General features: G+C 41.6%; 1 pseudogene across 1 annotated transcript; it reads right to left on the bottom strand.

Moving 5' to 3' along the window:
- Positions 1 to 12: 12 nt before the first annotated feature.
- Positions 13 to 27,395, bottom strand: LOC149119653 (protein-L-histidine N-pros-methyltransferase CARNMT1 pseudogene; annotated as a pseudogene). Its single transcript, XR_016228470.1, has 6 exons — positions 27,230 to 27,395; positions 26,597 to 26,936; positions 24,910 to 25,020; positions 23,412 to 23,484; positions 5,064 to 5,174; positions 13 to 4,698 (listed from the first exon to the last, which is right to left on the bottom strand). The product of XR_016228470.1 is annotated as a protein-L-histidine N-pros-methyltransferase CARNMT1 pseudogene (transcript).
- Positions 27,396 to 27,667: the final 272 nt, after the last annotated feature.

The following is a 27,667-nucleotide window of genomic DNA, read 5'->3' as shown; positions in this document are numbered from 1 at the left end:
TTACATACAAATAGTCTACATAATTTACTGTGATTTGGACAGCTTCTATGTTATATATACACCACCTTGCCACTTAACATACCCTAAATCTGCATTAGATCAGTATAAGGAACTCCAAGGCAGGTACAATTATCCATCTCCTCTGATGGAAACATTTGTGTATGAAGCTAATTTTAAAAAAACATTAAGGCTCATACTTTAGTATTTAAGATTAAATATAAAATATTCAATAAATCTTCTAGTGACACTTGTAATATTGATATATTCTAAACCTGAAAAAAGTAACTACAAAAGGTATAATAGTGATGCAGATTTGTATAGAACATTATGTGAAAAATCAAAGATCTCAGAATTAAATGTATAATTCAGAAATGTAACTTTTGTGAGTACTACCTGATAGCTTGATCCATTTAGGTAGGTTAATATTCTTGCTGTTTTTCCTCTAAGACAAAGATTGTCTTCATTGATGCAAGTTGTAAAAAAAAAAAAAAACCAGTCAGTGAATAAGAAGCACTGCTAAATTCAAGACTGTAAGCCTTCGCATTCAAAGGATGTGTTTTTCAAAATGTTCCTTTTAAGATTTTTAAAATATTTTTCCTTGCATAAATTTGAAGTTTATTAATGCAGATAATGAGAATTACCAAGTGAACATTTGCCAGTACTGAGGAACATAAAATTGAGAGGCAGTTAAAATGAGTTTATAGACTTCCCTGATTTGACTAGGAGTAATGATCATGAAACTTCCTTCATTGTATGCAGAAAAGATCTACAACCTAACTAGTAAGGTTGCAGAGTTACTACTGGATGTGGCATCTAAGTGGAAACAAAGGGCTAAAGATCTACAAATAAGTGTGTTCTGTTTCATGACATTTATGCTACAAGCACTTTAGTAAGACCAACTAAACCAAATTGCCACAGAGGTCCTTTAAAGCAAACAATCATCTGTAAAAACATACAAGCGTTCTTTTCCAAGGAAAAATTAAAACAGTCATTACTATTCAAGCTACTGGAAATGGAATGATTAACATTAAACAAAGGAAAACTCAGATCTGTTAGCGATACAAACTTAAAGCAGCATAAAACATTGTTTAACACTAAAGCTGCATCTATCAAGGAACAAAGTAGACTAAAATTACATTAGTGGCTACTGCATACAGTATTGAATACAGACCATGGTAGTAATTTATCCCTGATTTTCATATTCAGGACTTCTTTACATTGATATGACAGTTTTTACTAGCATTTGTCTGTTTATTAGGATTATTGAAAACAAGCTTTTGTTAATCTGTTGAAGATATTGTAAATATCACACTAATGCTATATTTACTTTGAAATTCATTTCAAATATTACAGACCTTATTATTTCCCTAGATTCCTAGACCTAATTTGAAGTTTCTGTGCCTCACAGTATTGATCTCCCACATTTCAAAGTTATGCATGATGAGTATATGTTCATAAAGTGTTCAGTTTAGTGTGGCTGAAAGACTTAATTCCTTTGTACCTGAATGCATTTTACTTAACCTGTCTTCTTACTAAATTTAACCTTTCATGAAAATTTTTCATGCTTCTCTAAGTTCAAGTAAGCTTAAATAAACTTGAATAAAACATACTATGTATATATAGAATGCTTAGGCCCAAAGTGAACAGCAATCTCAATTCTATGTATGGAATGCAACAGAATATCCTTTGTCTCAAAAAATAACATGTCCAAAACAAAGGAGATATGAATAGTACTGAAGCCCATAATAATTTGGCAGACTTGCAATGGATAGTTCCATGAAGACACTGGAGATTACAATTTTTCTATTGAACAAAAACCCAAGGCAAGTGTGCCAAGGCATTGCCTCTACTTTTCCTTGTGTGGTCCAACTGTGCACAATATAGTATATTTGAAAAAGCAATAGGTATGTTAATAGACACCTTATTTTCCATGACAAAATTTAAAAATATTAACACTCAGTTGTGTCCTGTCAGTGATAGTTGATTGAGTTGTTTGTCAGCACTTGTTCTTTTTACAATCTTTACTCAGTAGTATCCATTATGACCATTACTGTGGTTTATGAACCACAAAAACATCCATAGCAGCATTTGATCATAGATCATTCACAGTATATGTTGACAAGACAGATTATTTTTCTATCTCGACCTGGAATCCACACTGTAGAATGAAGATTTTATATCCTCGTAGTTCAATTCTATGGAAAGTTCCGTTCGGGGTGCCAGATTCTGTCCCAGTTGTCCCTCTTCCAGGCCAGCTCTCTATGGCCTGGGATTGCAGTGGAGGATGGCCCAGGTCCTTGGGCCCTGCACCCGCATGGGAAACCAGGAGAAGCACCTGGCTCCTGGCTTCGGATCAGCGTGGTACGCCGGCTGCAGCGGCCATTGGGGGGCGGGGGGAGGGTGAACCAACGGAAAAAGAAAACCTGTCTCACTGTCCACTCTGCCTGTCAAAATAAAAATTTTTAAAGTGGTACAAAAGGGGCCCTAGATGGATACAAATTCCACCTAGTTTAGGTATTTTCCACCTAGTTTAGGTATTTTCCATCTTTTACCAATATTAATCCATTACATTGTGAGCAGGTAGCAATACAGTGCTGGGTATTGCATTCTAAATAAACCTAAAAGTCTCCTGCAATCATAGAAGTTGGAAGCAGAAGGAAGACTGGGGATCAGAGAAAAAGATGGGTTGAATATGATCAGCTGATCTCCAGTTATTGTTAAACTGATGGACCCAGGTATAAAGTCTATATTTGTTGTTTCAGAGCACTGTTGAGTACAAAGGTGGGGAACAGAGCATAACAAGACTCCATTCGTTTCCTGGACCAGCATAACCTAGCATAGGTATTTCCCAGGCCAGTCTTCCTCATCCAACACCACGTAGAATAGTTGCTTTGAAAAGATGTCATCTCTTCTGGAAACTTGTAAAGAATCTTTAATGAGTAGATGGTAGCAGACATCCTATTCTGCTTTACCGGTTTCACTCCAGTCTCTCACAGCGTGTTTCAATGTGGACTTCAACTTATCCTTGTCAAATGTAGATGTTGGCATAATCATTCCATTCTTTCTATATTCACCATATCTTATTTTTGAACATATGTATGCAGTCATTAACAATGGTCAGTCGTATTTCTTAAGATCAATGCATTTTTTGCATCTCATCCAAGTGAAGAAATTGAAGGAAGCATTTTCTGTTGATTAGCTGGAACAGATCGAAGTGGTCTTTCTACTTCTTTTTAAGTGTACTTGCTCATACATACTGGTGCCATATAGGAAAAGTAATTAGCTTCCAGAATTGCTCATGCTCCAGCCTCTTTTCCTCCCTCATGCTGTGCAAGGCAGCAGAGGGAACTGCCATGGCTGATCCCAAATGCCAGATGGAGAACAGTGCTTCCACCTCCTTGCTTCCACAACATATGCCACTGCCTCTTGCCCTGCAGCCTTTGGGCAGCTGAGAGGTGGAAGGTTGTGGAATATTCCTATGTTGTATCCCAGGCATCATAATCAGCTTGGTGGCAGGAGTTCAGCCTTCCTCTGGATGGAGCCCACTGCAGACCTACCCTCAACTCACTGTGCATCCTACCCTCCACGGCCCTCAGCCCCGCATCCATGTTGGGCTCCCCCAGGTGCTAAGGGCTCCTTGGCATTCCCCCATAGTCTTACTTACAGTGCTAAACAAGTCTCTACATTCTACCCAATGTGCAGAGATGGGCTTTGTCGAGGTATTACCTGGAACTATTTAAGTATTCTGAGCTCTGATGAGGCATGGGGGTGAGTCCTGTGAGCCCATGGCAATACAAAATATTCCCATATTTCCACAGTTGCAGGGTCTCTTGTATCCAACTCTAGGGCCATCCAAGCTATGGCCTAGGCACCAGGGATAGTCATACAGGTCATCTAAGGGTACCAAGCTCAGCAGAGCCAACAGATCCTCATGGGACAGCTGCTTCCATTCATAATCTTCCATTGGTCTGTGGACCAAAACAGATGGAAGAGGGTGGGGGAGAACTGAGCTCAGTCCAAGCACCAGAAAGCAGCCTTTATCTTTCTCTTTGCAATCTTTCTCAATAGAGCTGAGCTGTGTGACCCTGGCCACATTGTTCACTTCTGCCTCCTTGTCTGTCAGAGGCAAAGTCTATTCTCGCCCCTATAGGAAAGACAACCTGTGGCCTAGGTTCTTGTGCAAGGAGATGCAGGAGAGAATGCAGAACACTTGAATGAGATGCTTGCTCCTTACCTCCCGTGAGTGAACATGTCATTAGAGTGGGCATCCTGTCTTCCCTTGTTTCTGATCATTGCCAATTCCTTCTCCCTGCTTGCCTTGTCCCCACCTCCATCCCTTTCCTTCTTACCCCTTCCTGCCCTTGAATTCTCATTCATTCTAGGGTCTCTTCATATAACGTCCTGGTATGCCTTTACTACTTTCTACTTCCAGGCTCTTTTAGGAGTGTCACCTGTTCTTACCTTTCTGGAAAGGGTGGTGTAAATTGGGATTTTGTGTGAAAGAATACAGTTGCAGTTTGATCTTCAGACCTTCATACCTTGAGCCTCAAATTTTGTCCTTTGTCACCTTCCCTCTTCAGTCTCTGGAGAAGCTCAGTGAAGGTAACAGAGAAGTGCTTCCTGACTCTGAGTGGGAGGCCGATTTGAACTTAAGCATGCATGGTCTAAGCAAGTGAGTAATATGAAGTCCTTTCAAACCTAAAAGGAAAACAAGAAATCTGTTAAAGGCATGCTCACAAAGCATACATGTAAGCCATGTTTCTTTTCCACGTTGGTTCATGTAAATTAGTTCATTTAAATCTTCCCAGATTCCCCTCCACAATCTCTCATCTGAGGAAGAGGCCAACATCAAAGATTATGAGAGCAATTTTCTCCAGCAAGCACATTACTGATACAAAGTCGCCCACCCCTGCATCTCATGTGCAGGGAAACTAGGGCATTTTGCTTCTTTCTTCCCTGAGGTCTGTCCAGCTCAAAACCAACTCCTTGTATAATCCCAGGATGAGCTGTAGGGGGCATGCCCAACCAGCCATGCAGGTCTATCTCCCAGAGAATCTACTCACTTTGGATGGGCCTGGGAGATTTCCTTTTGCATGGTTCGGGGGTGGTGCCAAGGTGATCTGCAGCTGAAGACATTTGTGCAGGGGCCTCACGCTGTTCCAGGTGGACTCAAGCTGAGGAATGTGAAGTCAGAAGTGTAAAGTTTTGCCTGACAGGGTTAAGATGTTAAATTGTGGAGCGTTCATTCTCCAAGGTTCTGGGCCTCCAGACACTCCATCTATATCTCCAACTTCACTCTCCTCCCAGCTCTGTGTTGGACAGCAAAGAATGACTCAGTTTCCTCTAGCAGATTACCTTCTTCATAAACCAACCATATACTATAAAAGTAGAATGCAGATGAGGCAAATGGCTTAAACTGTTTTGATCCAAAATGAATCCCTAGAATCACACTGTAAGACCAACTACAATGTCCAACAAAATTGCCATTTTTTTCCTTCAAGTAACTAAGTTTGTCAGTTTTGCTGACTTGTTGACTAATGAAGTCTGGTTCTATTGTTTTTTTAAAGGTTTACTTAAGCAGGAGAGAGAAAAGAACACCGCAGAGAAAGATATCTTATACCCACTGGTTCACCTTCCAAAATGGGGACAACAACCAGGGCTCAGCCAGGCAGAATCCAGGAATCAAACTCCAACTGGTCTAGGTGGGAACCAGGGACTCAAGTACTTGAACCATGATGTGCTACTTTTAACAGGCACTTTAACAGGGAGTTGGGTATGGAAACAGAAGCTGTGACTCAGTCTTGTGCTCTGATGTCAGATGAGCAGCAGCTTAACCCACTGTGCCACAATATCCACCCCTGAATGATTTTAAGATTCATGTATGTACTTGAAATTAAGAGTTTCAGAGGCAGAAACAGAAGATCTTTCACCCACTAGCCCGAACTAGTCTGATCCAAATCCAGGAGTTTCCTCTGGGTCTCCCAGGTAGGTGCAGGGAACCAACTACTTGAGCCACCCTCTGCTGTTTTCCCAGGTGCATTAACAGGGAGCCGGATTGGAAGTGGAGCAGCCAGGACTTGAATTGGTGCCCATACGAGATGCCAACATTGCCCTCAGTGGCCATTAACCACTATGCCACAATGCCAGACCCCTCAACAATCTTTTCATGTTATTCTGTATGTTACTGTACGTTATGTATCTCCACGCCAGTATTTTCTTTGTTCTCCCAGCATTGGATTTAGTTGTCTTTTTTGCTTGTTCTTAGACATACATTAAGGTGACCGACTTCAGATATTCGCTCTTTTCTATTGTAGGCGCTTATAGATAGATTTTTCTCTGGGACCTGCTTTCACTAGTCATTAGGTTTGTGTATTTTTATATTCATTGTAATTCATCAATTTTAGTCTCTTGATATACGTGTTAACATACTGCGTGAGAGGGAGAGACAGACAGCATGAAAGGAAAGTTTGAAACTTCCTGCCACAGAGATCAGGAGAGGGATCCAAGATAGGAAAAAACCTGGAAAATCTTTCAAGGTGGAGTGTTTTAAGCATAATTCAGGTGAGGTACAGGTTTACTTGCAATAATTGGAGTGTAAGGACAACACTCAGAGGGCTAGAATTGTAGTCCTTTCTGGCCTGCTCATGAGAAAACAAAAAGCTATCAGATGGGTGGGATAGTTAACTTTAAGATGTATTTGAGTGGTAAAGTTGCAGAGAAAGAGAGAAAGGTCTTCCATCCAATGTTTCATTCCCCATGGCCACCATGGCCAGGAGCTTCTTCCAGGTCTCCCACGCGTGGGCAGGGGCCCAAAGACTTGGGCCATTTTCCACTGCTTTCCCAGGCCATTAGCAGGGAGCTGGATTGGAAAGGAGCAGCTGGGGCAATAACTAGTGACCATATGGATGCTGGCACAGCAGATAGAGGCTTAGCCTACTATGCTACAGCCCCCAGTACCTTTTCTATTTTCAAATAAAACTAGAATCTCAGGAGTGGGAATCATGATTCTGTCTTGCTATAGGCAATTTCTGGGGAGAAGCATGCATATTGTCCACTTCTAAAGCGAGTTTCCTTTTCCTCATTCCAATAGGGACCTGACCTAACTGCCTATTCATTCATCTACCTCCTCACAGAAGAATGGACCATAATTACTGTTAGGGATATGGGGGCTGATAATGCTTTGGCTGCTTCCTGCTGAAAGGGGGCATCATTAAGGGACAGCAGCAGAGCTTTCCTAGTGTTGATCTAAGGGTCCCTGGGAGAATGCAGATTTCCTCGGGGCATCATCTTGAGTACTTCCTAGAGTTTGATGTCTAATTGTTTTAGTCTTGGATGACACCATGTGTAAGACAGGTATTATCTCTACCAATTGAGACCCTCAACTTCTGAGAGGCCAGGGATCCATCTAGAAGCCTCAAGGTCAAAGACTAAGTTTTAGAGCTTTGGAATTAAAAGAATTCAGAGGTTTAAACACTTTGGTCAAAGTGAAAGTTAAATCCGTGTTTTAATGAATGCTATGGACTGGAACTAATCAGAATTAAAGAATTCTTTTAAGACTCAAATTTTCAAAGCAGTTAAATTCAATAAAGGCAACAGAAAACACATGAAACTTCCTTGAGATACACACAATCTTGTTACCGAGGTCCGTTACAAAACATTGAAAAATCTTGATCAAAAGAATCAGGAGGCATAACTGGGACTTAAACATAGGATACCCCATTCTACATCAGAGTACCTAACTTCCATGTTAACAATGAGGCCAGGCACATGTCCCAAACTTTGTTTTTACAATTTAAATACAAAATGTATCAGCATGGGTGTTTAGTTTATCCTGCCATAGAGTTGCCATGCTTCTTGGATGTGTAGACTCAAGTCTTTCTCTACCTAGAATTTTTCCAACTTGTTTCCTCCAATATTCTTTCTGCTTCTTAAGGTCTACTATTCTTATGCAGCTTACACTGGGCAAGACATAATGTTTGATACTGTTTCATTTGTCTTTATACTCAATTCTATTTTCATTATTTTGCCTTCCTGTTCACTAGACTGGAAAATCTGTTATCTGCCAGTCAGGCTTACTTTTCTTTCCACAATTTTTAAAAGCAGATTTGAGTTGGAAGGGCTCCAAGATGGCAGAATAGGGATAGTCCAGGAAAAGATAGTTTAATAAAAGTGGAGATACTGTAGTCTCAGGGAAGAGTTAGGGAGAAAAACCGCAGAGGAAACTCTTCCGGAATTTTAGAGGGACACGGTGGACCTACATGGAGGGAATGGGTGCCCACGGCTCGGGACCCCAGCTGCCAAGTCTATGCACCAGCACTGGAAAGGGAGATGAGGCAAAAAACACAGTAGCTGGAGACATTGGCGGAAAAGCAGCAGGAAGAGCCTAGAGGGAACGAGGCTTGAAGCCCCGTAGGGGAAAGTACACCAGCCTAACTAGAGGAGAGGGGAAAAAAGGGACCAGTACAGACACGATTCTCTCTCCACTCACCTCACAAAGGTGAACAAGAAAATAGAGCAGGTGCCATTTTGGACATGTAACAGCTGCACCAGCTTGGGGCTGTGCCCACCCTCAGCCAAGCAGAAAAACCTGACTCTGATGGGGAGAAATAACAGGAGACTAAGACCTAGTGAATGTGTGGAGCTTATAAATCAGGACTGCGGAAAAAAACTGAGGGTGTGTGGCAGAACTCACAGTGTGGCTGAGACATGAGTAGTCTCCGTGGGAGACACCACAAACTCTAACCTTGGCAAACCAGTGAGAGACATTGCAGGGGAATCTGAGCTTACACAGAGGACTGCACAGATCCTTTGGTCCTTGGGACAGAGCAGACAAATATTATACCCACTGGGGCTAGCGCCTCAGGCACTGATTGCCATCGAGAAGAGCTCAGCTGAGCTGAGCTACTTCCCTTCTGACTAAAGAGAAGATTTACCATGCCAAACCTGGGTGTGTCACCTTTGGCACACCCTTAACCCTGAAGAACTGAACAGAGCTCTCTGGCCACACCCAACACAAGCCTCTAGAGATTCACCAAAAGCAGACACTCTGCTTAATCTAGAGTCAAAGTATAATGAGAAAAGCCGCCACAGAAAAAGAAACCAAAGAATATCTCCACAATGCCAAACAAATGCAGAAACCGAGTAAACAAGGAAGACATTGACACTCCCAAACATGACACTCCAATACAAGATTATGAAGATAAGACAGAAGAAATGCAAGATACGGATCTCAAATTTATAAGAACATTTAGAAGTTATCAAAAAAGTTGCATGAACTACAGAAATCCATGCAGGACAGAAACTCATGAAAATGAAATCTTGAGGAATCGAAATGAGGAATTTAGTAGAACATGAAATTGAGATACTGAAGAGAAACCAAAACGAAATGAAGAACTCAATAGAACAAATGAAAAACACATTTGGGAGCCTTAAAAACAGAAATCAGTGATAAGAGAGAATATCAGTCTTAGAGCACAGGAAAGTATACAATCAAACCAAAGAAAAGAGGAAATTAGAAATCTAAAAAATAGTATCCTGTAGATTCCCGACAATATTTAAAAACCCAACATTCGGGTTCTAGGAGTTCCTGAAGGCATGGAGAGAGAGAAAGGATTAGAAAGCCTTTTTAGTGAGATACCAGCAGAAAAGTTCCTGGGTTTGGAGAAGCAAAGAGACGTCCAAGTACAAGAAACACACAGAACCCCCAATAAACATGACCAAAAGAGATCTTCACCACGACACATTGTAATCAAACTAACATCAGTGAAACAGAAAAGATTCTAAAATATGCAAGAAAAATGTCAGATTACTCTCAGAGCATCTCCAATTAGACTCACAGCAGACTGCTCACCAGAAACCCTACAGGCTAGGAGGGAATAGCGAGATATAGCCCAAGTACTAAAAGAAACTGCCATGCCAGAATATTATATCCTGCAAAGATCTCATTCGTGAATGAAGGTGAATTAATGACCTTTCATAGCAAACAGAAATTGAAAGTTTGTCACCACTCGTCCAGCCCTGCAAAAAATGCTTAAAGATGTTTTACACACAAACACAGAATCATGACCACCAAAACAAACGAAGGTAAAAGAAAATCTCCCAGTAAAAGATCACAGGAAGTTCAAGACATATATTAGAAATCTCTTTGGAAAAATGGCAGGACATAGTCACTACTTATCAATAGGCACATTGAATGTAAATAGCCTCAACTCTCCAGTTAAAAGACACAGACTGGCTGAATGGATTACAAAAACAGCAGATTTAATTGACACTATAGATCAAATGGATCTAAGCCAAATGGATCTAACAGATATCTACAGAACTTTTCATCCTACACTGGCTTATTTCACTAGTATGTTTTCCAGATTCATCCATTTTTGTTGCAAATGACAGGATTTCATATCTTTTTACCACTATGTAGTACTACATCGAGTACATATTCCATAATTTCTTTATCCAGTCCTCCATTGATGGGCATTACGTTGATTCTATATCCTAGCTATTGTCAATAGAGCTGTAATAAACATGAAGGTGCAGATAGCTCTTTTTGCCAATTTCATTTCCCTTTGATAAATTCCAAGGAGTGGATGGCTGGGTCATATGGTAGAACTATATTCAGATGTCTGAGGTATCTCCAAACTATCTTCAGTGTTTTTACCATGTTGCATTCCCAACTGTGGATTAGAGTACCTTTTTCCCCACATCCTCAGCCTTTATTGTTAGTTGATTTCTGTTTGAAAGCCAACAGAATGTGAGAACTTCTTTTCAAACTGTGAAACTGATAAAGGATTAATAACCAGACTATATAAAAAGCTCAAACTCAAAACAAACTACCCAGTTAAGAAACGGGCAAAGGACTTAAACATTTTTCAAAAGAGGAAATCCAAATGGCCAACAGACAAATGAAAAAAGTGCTCAGGTTCACTAGCCATTAGGGATGTGCAAATCAAAACCACAATTGAGTGTTACCTCATACCAATTAGTATGGCTTTCATACAGAAATCAATGCCTAAAAAGTTCAATAAAAGTAAATCTGAGGTTTATTTAAAAAGTATTTTTTCCTTATTGTAAAAATAATCCTTCTGGTGTTCTGTTGTACAGTAGGTTAACAGTTAATATATCTATATTTCTAAATAGCTTCAATGCCCACACTACAAAGAAATCCTGAATATATGAAGTGATGGAGGTTAATTATCCTAATTTGATCATTAACATGTATGCATGTATCAAACTTTTTAAAGATGTCTTAAGAAAGTGTTGGCACTAGGCTTAAATGTCTGCCTTTTAGGCTAAACTTTTCCCGAGATTCCTAGGGCATGCAACACTTTTGTAAAATTTAATTGTAAAAAAATAACTTACTGGTTTCCTTCCTGGAAGGAAAAACTGCTTTAACATTTTCAAAATTCAAAAGCTGCTTTATGTAACTATGTATTAAAATTCTGTATGTTTTGGCCAGCGCCGCAGCTCACTAGGCTAATCCTCCGCCTAGCGGCGCCGGCACACCAGGTTCTAGTCCCGGTTGCCCCTCTTCCAGGCCAGCCCTCTGCTGTGGCCAGGGAGTGCAGTGGAGGATGGCCCAGGTGCTTGGGCCCTGCACCCCATGGGAGACCAGGAAAAGCACCTGGCTCCTGGCTCCTGCCATTGGATCAGCGCGGTGCGCTGGCCGCAGCGCGCCTTCCGCGGCAGCCATTGGAGGGTGAACCAACGGCAAAGGAAGACCTTTCTCTCTGTCTCTCTCACTGTCCACTCTGCCTGTCAAAAAAAAAAAACTCTGTATGTTTTTATATTGCATCCTAATCCTTTTCAATCGAGGTTTTTTATGTGTTTTATAACTGCCTTAGGTTACAAAATTTTATGCTCCTCAGGGAAGTTTCATATGTTTTCTGTTGCCTTTGAGTAATTCCTCTAAAAATTTTAATCTTAAAGGAGTTAACTTTATCTAACTTAGTCCTTATTTTTCTGGTCCACAGCCTTAATTTAAATTCTGCTTTAACTTTTACTTTGACCTTATGGTTTAAAGCTCTAGAAATTCTTTTCCATCTAAAACTTAGTCTCTGACCTTGAGGGTTCCAGCTAGATGCCTTGAACTGAGAAGATGAGGCTCTCCATTGAGAGATAAGTGTCTTACATGCTTTGTTATCCAGGATTTCTAAACAACTAGAAGCCATCTAACTCCAGGTGGTATTCCAGATGGTGCCTGGAAATCTGCATTCTATCAGGGACCCTTATATTGACCCTAAGAATGCCCTGTTGCTGTCCCTCAACAATGCCCCCCCTTTTTGACAGGCAGAGTGGACAGTGAGAGAGAGACAGAAAGGTCTTCCTTCGCCATTGGTTCACCCTCCAATGGCCGCCGCACTGCACTGATCCAATGGCAGGAGCCAGGTGCTTCTCCTGGTCTCCCATGGGGTGCAGGGCCCAAGCACTTGGGCCATCCTCCACTGCACTCCCTGGCCACAGCAGAGAGCTGGCCTGGAAGAGGGGCAACGGGACAGAATCCGGCGCCCCAACCAGGACTAGAACCCGGTGTGCCAGCGCTGCAAGGCAGAGGATTAGCCTAGTGAGCCATGGCACCGGCCAACAATGCCCCTTTCAGCATGAAATAGCCAGAGCAGTTGTCATCCTCATATTCCTAAGGGAAATTAGTGTCCATTCTTGTGTATGTGTGTGGAGGGGGGTACAAGAGGAGACAGATGAATAGGCAGATATGTCAAGTACCTACTTGAGAAAAGGGAAAGTCCCTTGAAGAGTGACAAGATGAATGCTTCTCCATAGAAGCAGCCTTCAGTAAGATAAAAGTACTGAACCTACTCCAAGTCTCTAGTTGTATCATAATAGAAAGTAGTGATCCCACCCTTCCGAGTTTCTACTTCTATTATGAGAATATGAAAAAATTACTACTCCTAACTTTCTGAAGGCTTGTTTTATCACGAGTAGGCTAGAAAGGACAACAATTCCAGCCTTCTGATGAGTTTTGTCCCCACACTCTGTTAGCTATAATCCTACTCCTCACCTGAAATGTGCTTAGAAGACCGCACCTTGACAAATTTTTTTTAGAAATTTTCCTCTCTTGGAGCCCTCTTCCTGATTTCTGTGGTAAGAGGTTTCTGAGTTAATCTTGCTTTGCATGCATTCACGTGCTGCATAAACACACACACACACACACACACACACACACACACACAGTGGGTTAACAAAGTTCAAGAAAGAGATTAGAAAATACTTAGAGGGTCCAGCACTGCGGTATAGCAGGTAAAGCTGCCACCTGCAGTGCCAGCATCACATATGGGTGTAGGTTCAAATTCCAGCTGCTCCACTTCCAATCCAGCTCTCTGCTGTGGCCTAGTAAAGAAGTGGAAGATGGCCCAATTCCTTGGGCCCCTGCACCTGCTCGGGAGGCCTGGAAGCAGCTTCTGGCTTCAGATTTGCTCAGCTCTGGCCATTATGGCCATTTGGGTAGTAAACCAGCAGATGGAAGACCCCTCCCTTCCTCCAACTATGCCTTTCAAAGAGAAATAAATATATCAAATAAAGGACTATAGGAGCCTAAGCTAATACTCAGATCACATGGAACAAGTAAAACATTAAATAGAGGTGAATTATAATGTAAAGAAAAATTCAAAAACATAATGAATGCAGTAAAGCAGTGTGCAGAGGAAAGTTTATATAAACAACTATAATAAAAATCACAACTGAAATCAATCATCTCAATGTATACATTTAAGAGAAAGCAGAAGAATACTAAATCCAATGCTGGAAGCAAGAAAATAAGAAACTGGAGACATAAAAGAGAACAGCACTGTGGTGCAGTGGGTTAATCCTCCACCTGCAGCCCAGAATCCCATATGGGTGCTGGTTCTAGTCCCGGTTGCTCCTCTTTCAGTCCAGCTCTCTGCTTTGGCCCGGGAAGACAGTGGAGGATGGCCCAACTGCTTGGGCCCCTGCACCCACATGGGAGACCAAGAGGAGACGCCTGGCTCCTGGCTTTGTATTGGTGCAGCGCTGACCGTCGCAGCCATTTGGGGATTGAACCAACGGAAGGAAGACCTTGCTGTCTATACCTCTACCTGAAAAATTTAAAAAAAAGAGAACACAGAAAACAATAAAAAAAATCATTGAGTGATCCAGCTTCTTGCTAGCACACCTGGAAGGTAGAAGATGGTAGAAATACTGGGGTAACTGTCATAAATGTAAGACCCAGATAGTGTGAAAGAGTAATTAGGAACTCTATTTCTGGCATTCCCAGCTTTAAAAGTCAATTAACATGCTGGTGCAGTAGCTCACTTGGGGTGCCCGTGCTGCAGGTGGAGGATTAGCCAAGTTCTAGTCCCGGTTGCTCCTCTTCCAGTCCAGCTCTCTGCTGCGGCCTGGGAAGGCAGTGGATGGCCCAAGTCCTTGGGCCCTGCACCCGCATGGGAGACCTGAAGCCAGGAGCCAGGTGCTTCCTCCTGATCAGCACAGCGTGCTGGCTGTAGTGGCCACTTGGGGGGGTGAACCAACGGAAGGAAGACCTTTCTGTGTCTAACTCTGCCTGTCAAAAAAAATTAATATTTTTTAAAACCCCAGTCAAAATATTTCAATAAATTATTAATTTATTTGAAAGAGGATGAGTAGAGACAGGTTTGCCATCCACTTGTCCATGTCCCCAAATGCCACAATGGCCGAGAACTGAGGTTGGGCCAGACTGAATCCAGGAGCCCAGAACTCTACCAGTGTCTCTCATGTAAGCTTCAGTGAACAAATAACTTGATTCTGTACTTGCTTGAAGGCTGCATATTAACTGTAAAGCTTAAGTTCTACTGGAGCCAAATCTTAAACCCCAGTACTCGGACATGGTATATGGATGTCCCCAGGAGTGTTTTAATATTCAGGCCAAGTGCCTGCCTCCAATCAGTTTTTTACCCCTGATATTTTTGAACTTCAGTTCATTGATGACCTAGAAGCTAAACAGGTGTATATATAGCACTGTGTTTATATTAAAATACTAGACTTTGTTATTTGGGTTAAAACTAATAGATGTATGTACATTAGCAAAATTGATATTTTGAAAATTGACTTGTTTACAGCCATGTCTATACACTTGAGGAACAGTTTTTATGCTTGTCAAATACTTTAGTGGAGGTTAAACTTCCAAATTATAAAATAAACTGAAATATGTCATTGTAACTTCAAAAGAAATTAAGGAAGGAGTGAGGATGAGAAGTATCATTATGCTCTTAACTCTTATAGGAAATGTGAAATTTGCTTGCCTTGTATAAATAAGCTTCTTGTATAGAAAATGTTGATCTTTCAGTTGTAACATCAACATTTAAATTCCTGTTGCAATTTCAAAGGGGGAAAATGTGGATGGAAACGGCTATACTGCCTAGTTCCTCAAGATTTTGGCAGTGGAAGTCACTTTAGATTTCACCCAGTGCTGCTTATGGTATGTCCTTGTCTAGTATGATCCAGGAGTCCAGAGTTTAGCAGGCATAGGACTTTTCCAAGCCCCAAAATAAGTAGTGCTCCACAGCAGAACAGCTCAAGAATGAGTACGCCTGTGCAGAAATTGTCTTCACAGTTCCAGTAACACAATTCCTAATAAGAACAGTCAGCATGAAAGGGGGGTTTGCACCAAGAGAAACCTGGCTTGCCTGCTTCCTCACTAACCAATGCCCTGAGATGCAGGGAAGTGCCTGGTGTCATGGACTTTGCTTTGATTGCTTCCCAGCATAGACCTAGGTGGGAATTTTTCCTAAGGGATGGAACAGCTCACTTCCATCCAATTCACCTGGCTTCTGCTCAGAAGAAATACCATATCTACCTGACCTTCCAAGCCCAGAAATCCAGAGCCTTCTTGCCAAAGCTACACAACGGGGACAAAGCCAGCCATGGATAGAAAAGCACCTAAAATGGAACATGATCATGTACATCTAACTGTGCAGTCAATACATTCCAAAACTAAATCAGTATTGGTCCCTTAGGTACCTCTCCTATTTATGAGTTTGCTATAAAGAATGCTTTGAGAAGAGCATCTACTTCCTTAGGCCACTAGACCCCCAATTTATACACCTGTATGGGAAAACTGCCTGAGAGAGAATATGCTATTTTCTTAGGATATGTAAGGATGAGATGCTACAAATCCTGGGAAATATGTTGGTGGTTTTCACCTGTACAGATTAGCCTGGCTGAATCGGGCAAATAAATTAAAGTCAATGTGTACTCATGACTTTGACATCTCCTATGTTTTCCAGACAGACAGTTTATCCAACCAGAGGCATTCTGCTAATTCTTTGTCCTATGTACCAGGCTGCAAGGCTCAAGTTACAGAAGTGAACTTACTGTAGAACTGCATTCCTGTTCCAATATATTGATCACATGGAACCCACATGTTTGTGACTGCATGCTTAGTGTCTGCCACCATCCCTTCATGTCATCTCCAGAGTACACTCAATGTGTGCAAAAGTATTTATATGAACTTTCCCTATCCCTCAATTCACAGGTGTCACAAAAGCCAACCAAGAAAACTTTTCTGAAACAAACAAACAAACAAACAAAAAAACACAAACAAAACACTCCTGATAGTGGTTAAGTAATGCTGTGGTTTGAGAGTGTCCCTTACAGGTTCATGGATTGTAACCTTAATTACTCAATGGTGGAAGGTTGGGAAGTGAGACCTAATGGAAGTGTTGTTTCAACCATGGGAATAGAGTCCAGATAAATGAATTAATGTCTCTTTCTGAGAGTGAGTTCTGACTCTTCCAGAACTAGATTTGTCTTATCAAGAGTGCAGTTGGATAAAGCCAGGCTGACTTCTGTGTGTTTCCTCAGTTCCCCTCCGATGACTCCACTTTCTGCCATGAGATGAGGCAGCATCAGAGCCTTACCCACTTTAACTGCCAGATCTTGGAATTCCTGGCTTCCAGAGCCATGAGCCAGAATAAACCTCTGTATAAACTATCCAGTCAGATATTTGGCTTACAGCAATATATAGTGGAGAAAGACAAATGGAAATTCCATAAAAAAGAATTCACATTTGTCAGCTGACTGCAGATAGTGACAGTCCCTAAAATGAGCGCAGAAACCTTGCCCAATGACACAGAAGTCCTGCTGGATGAGACTTTGACTCTCTCCTCTGAAAGCTGCTTGAAGAGTAATCAGGCCCTCCAAGCCAGAGGCCCAATGAACACAAACCTGCATGAGGAATAACTTTCCTCCCTTGGGTCCTCAATTTCAAAACTAAAAATATGAACCAATAATGGCTTCTATATCAACAAATTACCATAAGTGGCATCTAATATTCTCACTTAGGAACATCTGGGGCATTTCTCCTCCTTACTCCATCTTCCGAGATTCCCTGGTTTTTGTTGCAAAACATCAATGGGGGCCAGCATTGTGGCACGGCAAGTAAAGCCACTGCCTGCAATGCCAACATCCCACATGGAAACTGGTTTGAGTACAAGCTGCTATATTTTGAGTCAACTCTCTGCTAATGCACGTGGGAAATCAGTGGAAAATGTCCCAATGCTTAGGTCCCTGCACCCACATGGGAGACTTGGATGAAGCAATAGGATCCTGGCTTTGGTCTGGCCCAGCCCTGGCTGTGGAGGCCATTTGGGATAGTGAACCAGCAGATGGAAGAACTCTCGCTTGTTCTCTCTAACTATGCCTTTCAAATAAATATTTAAAAAAACAATGGTTCAGAGCATCTAATGCCTCATGTGTAGACAGGATTCATAACCCTTCTTGGAGTCATTTGTCACCCCAATTGTATATACCAACTAGACCTGATGTGATAAACTCCAGTGAAGGAAGAAAATGGCTTCTATGCTCGTTTTAGGAGGCAGAAACACAGAATGTCACTTTGGGGGAGACCCTTCATGACCCTAGCCTTTTGGTCCCTCTAATGTTCAATAAAGTATACACTTTGCATTTATTTTGACTGTTCACTTTTCCAGAGAAAAGGTTATAAGAAGGTTGTAATGTTGTGAAGACAGTCTTGTGCATATGGAAGGGATTGAGGCTGGCATTTGGGACCCCTGATAGTGGCACTCCAGCCACCTCCCAAAGTCATTTAAACAAGTGTGGTATCTAAAAGGACACCCAGGCTGAGTACAGATCCAAGTGGTCCTGCGTTTCCTGTTATGGAAAAGAATGTGAATTCTTTTCCCCCCTCAGTGCACGGAGCTTTCTCTAGGATTGACCATTTGCTAGGCCACAAAGCAAGTCTCAACAAATTCAATAAAAACTGGAAATCATACTATCTCTTCTAATCACATGAAATGAAGATGGAAATTAACAATCTAAGAAACTCCAGAAGACATGCAAATGCACAGAAACTAAACAATATATTTCTCAATGAAGAATGGGACATACAGGCCGGCACCATGGCTCACTAGGCTAATCCTCCGCCTGCACCCGTTCACTCTTCTTCCAGTCCTGCTCTCTGCTGTGGCCCTGGAGTACAGTGGAGGATGGCCCAAGTGCTTGGGCCCTGCATCCACATGGGAGACCAGGAGGAAGCACCTGGCTCCTGGCTTCAGATCAGCGCAGCGCACCAGCTGCAACACACCGGCCGTAGTGGCCACTTGGTGGGTGAACCAACGGAAGGAAGACCTTCTCTCACTGTCTAACTCTGCCTGTTTTAAAAAAAAGGGAATGGGACATGCAAGAAATTAAATTTAAAAATTCCTGGAAATAATATATCAAAACCTAAAAAAAAAAAAACCACACACACCTATGGGATATAGCAAAAGCAGTATTCCAGTTCAAGAAGTTTACAGTAATTGGTGCCTACATTAGATAGATTTACTTTTTATCTGATATCTTTCCATCTAAAGTACTGAGGAAAAAAAACATGATTTATAGGAGAGAATTAAACATAATTGACACCAAAAGATACTAAAGATTAGTGAAATGAGATTGTTCTATTGAATAAGCAAAATTTATATGCCATTGGACCACAAAAATAAAGACCTAAATAAAATCAGAGATGAAAAAGGAGATGTTACTATGAATACCATGGGAATAAAAAGAATCACCATGATTTAACACAAATAGTTATATGCAAAATCTTGGAAAGACCCTCAGGAAATAGATTCCTGGATACATACAATCTACCAAAATTAAGTCATGAAGACATAGAAAGCTAAATAGGCCAATCACTAAAATGGAGATTGAATCAGTAATAAAGACACTCCCAAAATAAAAAGCCAGGACTAAATGACTTCATTGCTAAATTATACCAAACTTCTAAAGAATAACTAATTTCAGGGCCAGCACTCTGGCACAGTGGGTAAAGCCATCACCTACAGTGTTAGCATCCCATATGGGCTCTGGTTTAAGAACTGGCTGCTCTACTTCCAATCCAGCTCTGCTGTGGCTTGGGAAAGCAGCAGAAGATGGCCCAAATACTTGGGCCCCTGCACTGCATGGGAGACCCAGGAAAGGCTCCTGGCTCCAGATCAGCCAAGCCTCAGCCATTGTGGCCATTTGGGGAGTGAACAAGTAGATGGAAGATCGACTGATCTCCCACTCCATCTCCCTCTCCACCTCTGCCTCTCTACAATTCTGCCTTTCAAATAAGAATAATTCCAGTTCTTCAAGATATTCAAAACAATTGAAAGGTATGGAATCCTTCCAAACTCCTATGAGACGACAATCACCTTATATCTTTCTCTGGTTTTAGAAATAAAATACTGAAGACCAGTATTCATTGATGAACAAAGATCAAAAAATCCAACACAATACTAGCTAATCAAGTACAACACCACATCAGAAAAGATCATTCACCCGGATTAAGTGGGATTTATCCCTGGTATGCAGGGGTCATGCAACGTATACAAGTCAATAAATGTTATATGTCCCATTAACAAAAAGAATGAAAGTAGTATTCAATAGATGCAGAGAAAACTATTGATAAAATAGAACATCCTTTACCTTTCTCTGAAGGGAGGAGAGAACTTCCACTTTGACTATGACCCTGTCGGAATAAGATCGAAGTCGGCAAACTCAAAAGGCTTCCCTAGCCTTGGCAACTCATGACAAGAGCCTAGGGAGATCACTGACGCCATAAACAAGAGTGTCAAATTGTTAAGTCAACAACAGGAGTCACTGTGCACTTACTCCTCATGTAGGATCTCTGTCCTTAGTGTGTTGTCCAATGTGAAGTAATGCTATAACTAGTACTGAAACAGTATTTTTACACTTTGTTTCTGTGTGGGTGCAAACCGATGAAATCTTTACTTAATATATACTGAATTGATCTTCTGTATATGAAGATAATTGAAAATGAATCTTGATGTGAATGGAAAGGGAGAGAGAGCAGGAAATGGGAGGGTTATGGGTGGGAATGAAGTTATGGGAGGGATGCCATTGTAATCCATAAACTGTACTTTTAAATTTATATTTACTAAGTTAAAAAAAATTCCAAAAAATAACATCCTTTCGTGATAAGATTTAAGCAAATTAGGTATAGAAGCAACACCCCTTAACACAATCAATGCAATATATGCCAAACCTACAGTGAGCATCATATTGAATGGGGAAAAGCTGGAAGCATTTCCAGTAAGATCTAGAACCAGACAAGGATGTCCACATTCACCACTGTTATTCAATGTATTTCTGGAAGGTAAGGTTTAGCCAGAACCATTAGACAACAAAAAGAAATCAAGTGATGAGTTGTAAAGGAGGCAGTAAAATTATCCCTGTTTGCAGACAATATGATCCTATACATAGGCAAACCAAGACTCCTTTAAGAGACTATTGGAACTCATAAAAGTTTGGTGAAGTGGCAGAATATAGAATCAATACACAATAATAAATAGCTCTTGTATAGCCAGACAATGCCATAGCTGAGAAAGAACTTGTAAGATCAGTGTCATAGGGGCTGATGTTGTGGAGAAGAAAAAGCTGCCACCTGGGAAGCTGACATCACACATGGGCAATTGTTTGAGTCCTGGATGCTCCACTTTCAATCCAATTCCCTGCTTATGATACTGTCTAGGAAAGCAGCAGATGATGGTCAAAGTGCCTGAGCCACTGCACCTACATGGGAGACCTGGGGGAGGCTCCTGGCTTCAGCCTGGCCCAGCTCCAGCCATTGCAGCCATTTGGGGAGTGACCCAGCAGATATAAGCTCTGTCTCTCCCTCTCACTCTGTAACTGACTTTCAAATAAATATATATTTTTTTGACAGGCAGAGTGGACAGAGAGAGAGAGAGAGAGAGAGAGAGAGAGAAAGTTCTTCCTTTTGCCATTGGTTCACCCTCCAATGGCCGCTGCGGCCTGCGTGCAGCGGCCAACACGCCGTGCTGATCCAATGGCAGGAGCCAGGTACTTATCCTGGTCTCCCATGGGGTACAGGGCCCAAGCACTTGGGCCATCCTCCACTGCACTCCCTGGCCACAGCAGAGAGCTGGCCTGGAAGAGGGGCAACCGGGACAGAATCCGGCGCCCCGACCGGGACTAGAACCCAGTGTGCTGGTGCCACAAGGTGGAGGATTAGCCTAGTGAGCCGCGGCGCCAGCCTCAAGTAAATATTTGAAAGATCAATATCATTCACAGTAACTACAAAAAATTTAAATGCCATGGACTAAATTTGATCAAGGAGGTAAATGATCTGATAAAATTTACAATACAAAACATTAAAGAAATAGAAGACAAAAATGGAAAAATCTTCATGTTCACGGATTGGACAGATTAATATCAAAATGTCTATACTACCAAAAGCAATTTACAGATTCAATGCAATCCCAATCAAAATACCAACCATATTTTTCCTCCTATCTAGAAAAAAGTGCTAGAACTCATAAGGAAATACAAAAGACTCTGAACATCTAAAAACAAAACAAGAAACAAAGCCCAAGGCATCACAATACCAGATTTCAAGACATACTATAGGGTACTTCTAATCCAAAGGGCCCAATACTGGCACAGAAATAGACAAGTAGACCAACAGAACAGAGTGAAAACCCCAGAGATCAGTTCATGCATCTACAACGAACTAATCTTTGACAAAGGAGGTAAAAAAAAAAAAAATCAATGCCTGGAGGAAGAACAGTCCCTTCAACAAATGGTTCCGGGAAAATTGGATCTCTGCAGAAGAATTATGAAAGATGACCACTACCTTATACCAAAGTCAACTCAAAATGCATCAAGGATCTCAATCTGTAACCTGATACCAGCAAGTTATTAGAGGAAAACTTTGGAGAAACTCAAAAACATTGGCATAAGCAAAGACGTCTTAGAAAAGACTCCAGAAGCATAGGAAATAGAAAATAGACAAATGGAATTACGTCATCAAGCTAAGAAGCTTCTGCACTACAAAGAAAGCACTCAGCAAAGTTAGCAGGCAACTGACAGAATGGTACAAAATATTTGCAAACTATGCAACCAATAAGGTATTACTATCCAGAATCTATAAACAGCACAAGAAATTCAACAACAAATCAATCTAGTTAAGAAATCAGCAAGGATTTGAACAGGCATTTTTCAGAGGATGAAATTAAAATAGCCAGCAAACTCATTTAAAAAATGCTCAGGGGACTGGCACTGACTGTAGCATAGCTGATAAAGCCACCTCGAGCAACGTCAGCATCACATGGGTGCCAGCCAGTTCTAGTCCCAGCTGCTCCATTTCTGATCCAACGCCCTGCTAATGCACCTGGGAAAGCAGCCGAGGATGTTCCAAGTCCTTGGGCCCCTGCACCTGTGTGGGAGATCTGGAAGAAGTTCCTGGCTTCAGATCCGCCCAGCTCCAGCCATTGCAGCCATTTGGCGAGTGAGTGAGAAGATAGAAGACCTCTGTGTCTCTGCCTCTGTATAACTCTTTCAAATAAGTATTTTAAAAAAATGAGCCTTGGGTGATCACTGACACCACACATAAGAGTGTTACCTGTTAATTTAACAGGAGGTCTAACTTCCCATGCAAGACTTCTGTTCTCAAAGTGTTGTATTATAGCTAAGTGCTTCCAAAAGACGCATCATTCTTGGGCACATCTTTAATTTTCTTGAAATAAAGTAAAATTAACTTCAAGATCCAATGACTGATTAGCCCTTGTCTCAATTGTTGAGGAACAGTTTGTGTGCGTGCAAATTGTTGAAATCTTTACTTAGTATACAGTTGGTCTTCTGTGTATAAAGTTAATCAAAAATGGACCTTAATGGAGAATGGGACTGGGAATGAAAGATGGAAGAGGAGAATGGGTGTTAGTGTGGGTATGGCGGGAAGAATCACTATATTCCTAAAGTACTTATGAAATGCATGAAGTTTGTATTCTTAAATAAAAGGCGTCTTTGGGGGAAAATGCCCAGGATCACTAGCCTTCAGGGAAATGCAAATAAACACAATGAGGTTTAATTTTACCCCAGGTAGAATGGCTCTCATACAGAAATCAACAAACAATGCTGGTGAGGGTGTGGAAAAAAGGTACCTTAATCCACTGTCGGAGGAACAATAAGCCAGTACCGCCATTGTGGAAGACAGTATGGAGATTCCTCAGAGATCTGAAAACAGATCCACCATATACCTCATTTCAACCCACTCCTTGGAATTTACCCAAACCAAACGATATCGGCATATTCAAGAATTATCTGTGCACCCATGTTTATTGCAGCTCAATTCACAACATCTAAGATATGGAATCAACCAGAGTGCTCATCAATTGATGACTGTCTAAAGAAAATGCAGTATATAAGTACTATGGAATACTATCAGCCATAAAAAATTAAATTGTCTTTAGCAACAAAATGGGGGCAACTGGAAACCATTATACTTAGTGAAATAAGCTAGTCCCAAAAAGACAAATACCATTTGTGTTCTGATCTGTGGCAACTAAGAATACAATATATATGAGCAAAATTAACCTTTGAGATTTATTGTTTACAACCCTTGTCTGTACTGTTGAGGAACAAGTTTTTTTCTTACTATTTGTTGAAAACTTAGTGGAAAGTTAAGCTTATGGTTATAAAACTGAAAATATATCATTCTAAAAACTGAAACAAAAAATGAGAAATGAAGGAGTAGGGAGGTTAGAAATACGTGAACACAGGTGGTAGTGGGAAGCCTCACTAGGCTCCTAAGTCCGTATAAGAGAAATACATTAAATATGTTCACATTATATTCTGAGAACAGAGTTCTTACACTGTACTTATGTGACAAACAATAACCTCAAAACCATGATAGGGCTTTGTTTTTCTCAAACATGCACATGTGGCTGAAAGATGTCTAAGGACATTACCATTTAATTTATTGCTTTGCTTCCACAGATATATTTAAAAATCCATTCTCCTCTCAGAGCTCTACTTCACATACCAGATTAGAGTCTTTCACCACAAAGCTAGCTTCCCAAATGTGGAGAGGTAGAGGACTTTAGGGCCGATCAAAGATGACTTGGGACTTGAGGAAATAACATCCTAATAAAGCATGGTGTCTTAAGACGATTCATTGGGGGAAATCTCCTATTATGGGGCCATTCAGACATAAGAAGGAAAGGCCCACAACCCAGAATCAGAACAGAACCATGGACCTCCTGAATGACAAGGGGGAATCAGAGAGGGGATCTCTGTAGTACCAAGGTGGGAAGAAACTGTTAAAGTACTCGATAAACACCAGAGGTTGGAGACTTAATGTGAACAACTACACACCATGAGGTCCAATTTAGACCAATGTTCAAAGACTATTGTTAACTCTCATCTTTAACAAATATTAAAAAATTAATCATTATGTCTCTAAAGATACAAAGTGCATTTCCACATATTAAAGAAGTTTCTACGGTGCACTGTGCACTTCCCTGAGTGCCACTCACCAGATAACTGGCTGGGGAGTGTTGGATTCCATCCAGGGTGAGATTCTTCTTCTTCTAACGTGAGTAGACTATTTCTAGAAACCAGAAAAAACGCCTTCACTTCCCCCCAGAAGCTAGCTCTTACCTTGGTATTTGCATGTGGAATTGCTTTGCCAGCTCCGTAGAGCAGCAGCACTAGAAAGTTTGCTCCTTGACTTTAAGAGTAGCTTACTGCAGGTCTGATCATCCATTTAACCTGGGAAACAAAAACAGCAGGGCATCACCATTAGCAACTCAGCCATCAGACAGGGAGCTTGGATAAAATACCTCAGCTCTACGCAAGGCATTTTTTAAGGAGGAAATCTGTGTAGCCAGCCCCACAGGCTTAAGTGGAACTAAAATGTGATGAGATCTTTGGGAAATCATGGCTCAGTGATCTGCCCAGGTGAGACTGACTAGCATAGCTCCAGGTCCATGGCATATGAACTTCAAGGATTTATCTCAGCTAGGGAAAAGCCAAGGGTCTTACTTCTACAAATCCAAGACAGGTGGGTTGTCTTCAGTTTTGATGTGATTGAAACTTGGTCACATATGCTGATTACACCTGCAGAAATTTAAACAGTGTTCCTACTTTGAGACAAAGCATCTCTCTGCTCTGCTTTGATATGTCCATTGTCTTAAGTCAGTTTGTATTATCAACCCAGTTCATCTTTGCTTAACCACACGGCCTGACGCCTCACCACTATAGAGGTATTCAAGATATTCGCTGGCTAAATATTTTAGCCAGAAATGTCAATATTAGAAAAAAACAGAAGGCAGAAATCTCCATGTATGTGCATCTGCATGTCTATTTAATCATCCATTCATCCATCTATATATCTGCCATTTCCCTATATTGGCAGGGAAAGAAAGATGCATTACACACTTGCTGGCACTCATGAGGCAATTAAGGAGGCTCCCAGGTACCAAGACATACATTTCATGGTCTGGAGAAACACTGAAAATTCTAGTACAATCTCCAGACTATTCTTCTGTCACATATAAAATGCATTAAAGGAAAAGGTATCCCATCTTGCTCAGACAGGTCAGCCCTTTTGTTCAAGCTGCGCCAGGAAAGGCAATTTCATTTACAAGGTCTAGCTGTTCAGATGTTAAACCTTACCAGAAATACCAACATAGACAGAACAATGAATTTTGTCCAAACGTATAGGCACTTAGTGGTCTAGTCCAGTCATTACATAAAATTAACACTCATACCGGGATTACATGTGAAAAAAAACACAAGGATCAAGGCAGCATTTTGGCATTCAAAGCCATAAGCCTTGACATGCATAGGAGAAATGAGAAAGAATGGCTGGAAGGGGAGAAGGGGTTAAAAGGAGGCAAGTTAAGGGGTATTCTGGAGGCAAGAAGATGGAAAAGGAGGAAAGGGAGAAAACTAGAAGACAAAACAATGCCATAGGCTTGAGCAGAAGGAGTAAAACTCCAGGGTAAGAGTGCAGCCGATGAACAGAGAACGCCCAACATTAGCTAAATCCCTCATCCCTCACCCCATGGTGAGCAACACTACCTAGTTGGCCCACTAGGGCCAATTTTCCTGACTTCAGGAAGGAGCTAACAGAGTAGAGCTACCCTGGCAATTCCACACAAATCTCTCATGTGGGCAACTTGTTGTTCTCTCACAGGCATCTCCTCCTTTCCCACAGCAAGGAAACTAACCTGTCTGCCTTCTCTAGTCCCTGGAGGTCCTTGGAGCTCAGTGTGGCAAAGGAAACAGTAGCCAAGCAATAAAACCACGCATCTTTGTCTCTGAGAACATGCACACAACTCACCATGGGTGACCCTGTCTTTGTTCACAGTTGCTTCATAAAGCTTGGTCTTTGTGAGAAACAGCCTCACTCATCTTCTCAAACGAAGGACACAGATTCAGGAAGCGCGGCAAAAGCGAGACTTGTTGAATGATCTTGCAAGACTCCGTGCCTTGTGGGCCAGCACACCTAGGGTGGTTCACAGCAAGCTATTTATTGCCTAGCACGCAGGTCCATCCCCTGGTTCCTCATTGGTGGAGTAGCAAGAGGGTACACTCCTCCCAGCATTTGCTTCAGCTGTTTTGGCCACTAAACTCCTGTTTGCCTGAGAGCTTTCAGGTGCAGGTAACCTAGCGGTCGTACACTGAAAACAAACCAAATGTTTACTTCTCACCATGTGGCGTGGTGGAGAGGACACATTTTCCTGAATTGACAATGAAGTTAACAGAGTAGAGATATGCAGGTATCTCCAAACAAATCTCTCATGTGGACAAATGTTGCTCACTCACAGGCGTCTCCTAAGTACCCACAGCAGGGAAACTGAGGTGCGAGCCCCTTCTTGGCCCTTGAGGTCTTTGGAACTCCACGTGGCCTACTAAACCACAGGCAAGTGATGAAAGTAAAGCCTCACATGTTTGAGGACACGCACACACTCACCATAGATGGTCCTGCCTATGATGACGGATGCTTCATAAACTTTGGTCTTTGTGAGAAACAGCCCCATCCATCCACTCAAATGATAGACACAGGCTTGGGAAGTGCAGCAAAAGCAAGACCCAGTGCCTGGTGGGCCAGCACACCTGGGGTGGTTTACAGCAAGCTATTAACTGCCTAGTTTGCAGATCCCTCCTCCGGTTCCTCATTGGTGGAGTAACAACAGGGTCCAACCTTCCTAGCATTTGCTTCAGCTGTTTTGGCCACTAAATCTTATTTGCCTAAGAACTTTCAGGTGCATGTAACCTAGCAGTCGTACCTTGAAAATGAACCAATGTTTACTTCTCGCCATCTGGAATGGTAGAGAGGCGTTCTTGGGCAACACATCCTTGTGCAAGTTGTGTGCATGGGAGGGGAACATGGGCTTGTCTAGGAGGAGAG

This window comes from Oryctolagus cuniculus, chromosome X (genome assembly GCF_051225735.1).
Source record: "Oryctolagus cuniculus isolate XC-2025 breed Fujian yellow rabbit chromosome X, ASM5122573v1, whole genome shotgun sequence".
NCBI classification, from domain to species: domain Eukaryota; kingdom Metazoa; phylum Chordata; class Mammalia; order Lagomorpha; family Leporidae; genus Oryctolagus; species Oryctolagus cuniculus.
The sequence above is the reverse complement of the archived record's forward strand: the minus strand, read 5'-3'. Positions and strand labels throughout refer to the sequence as shown.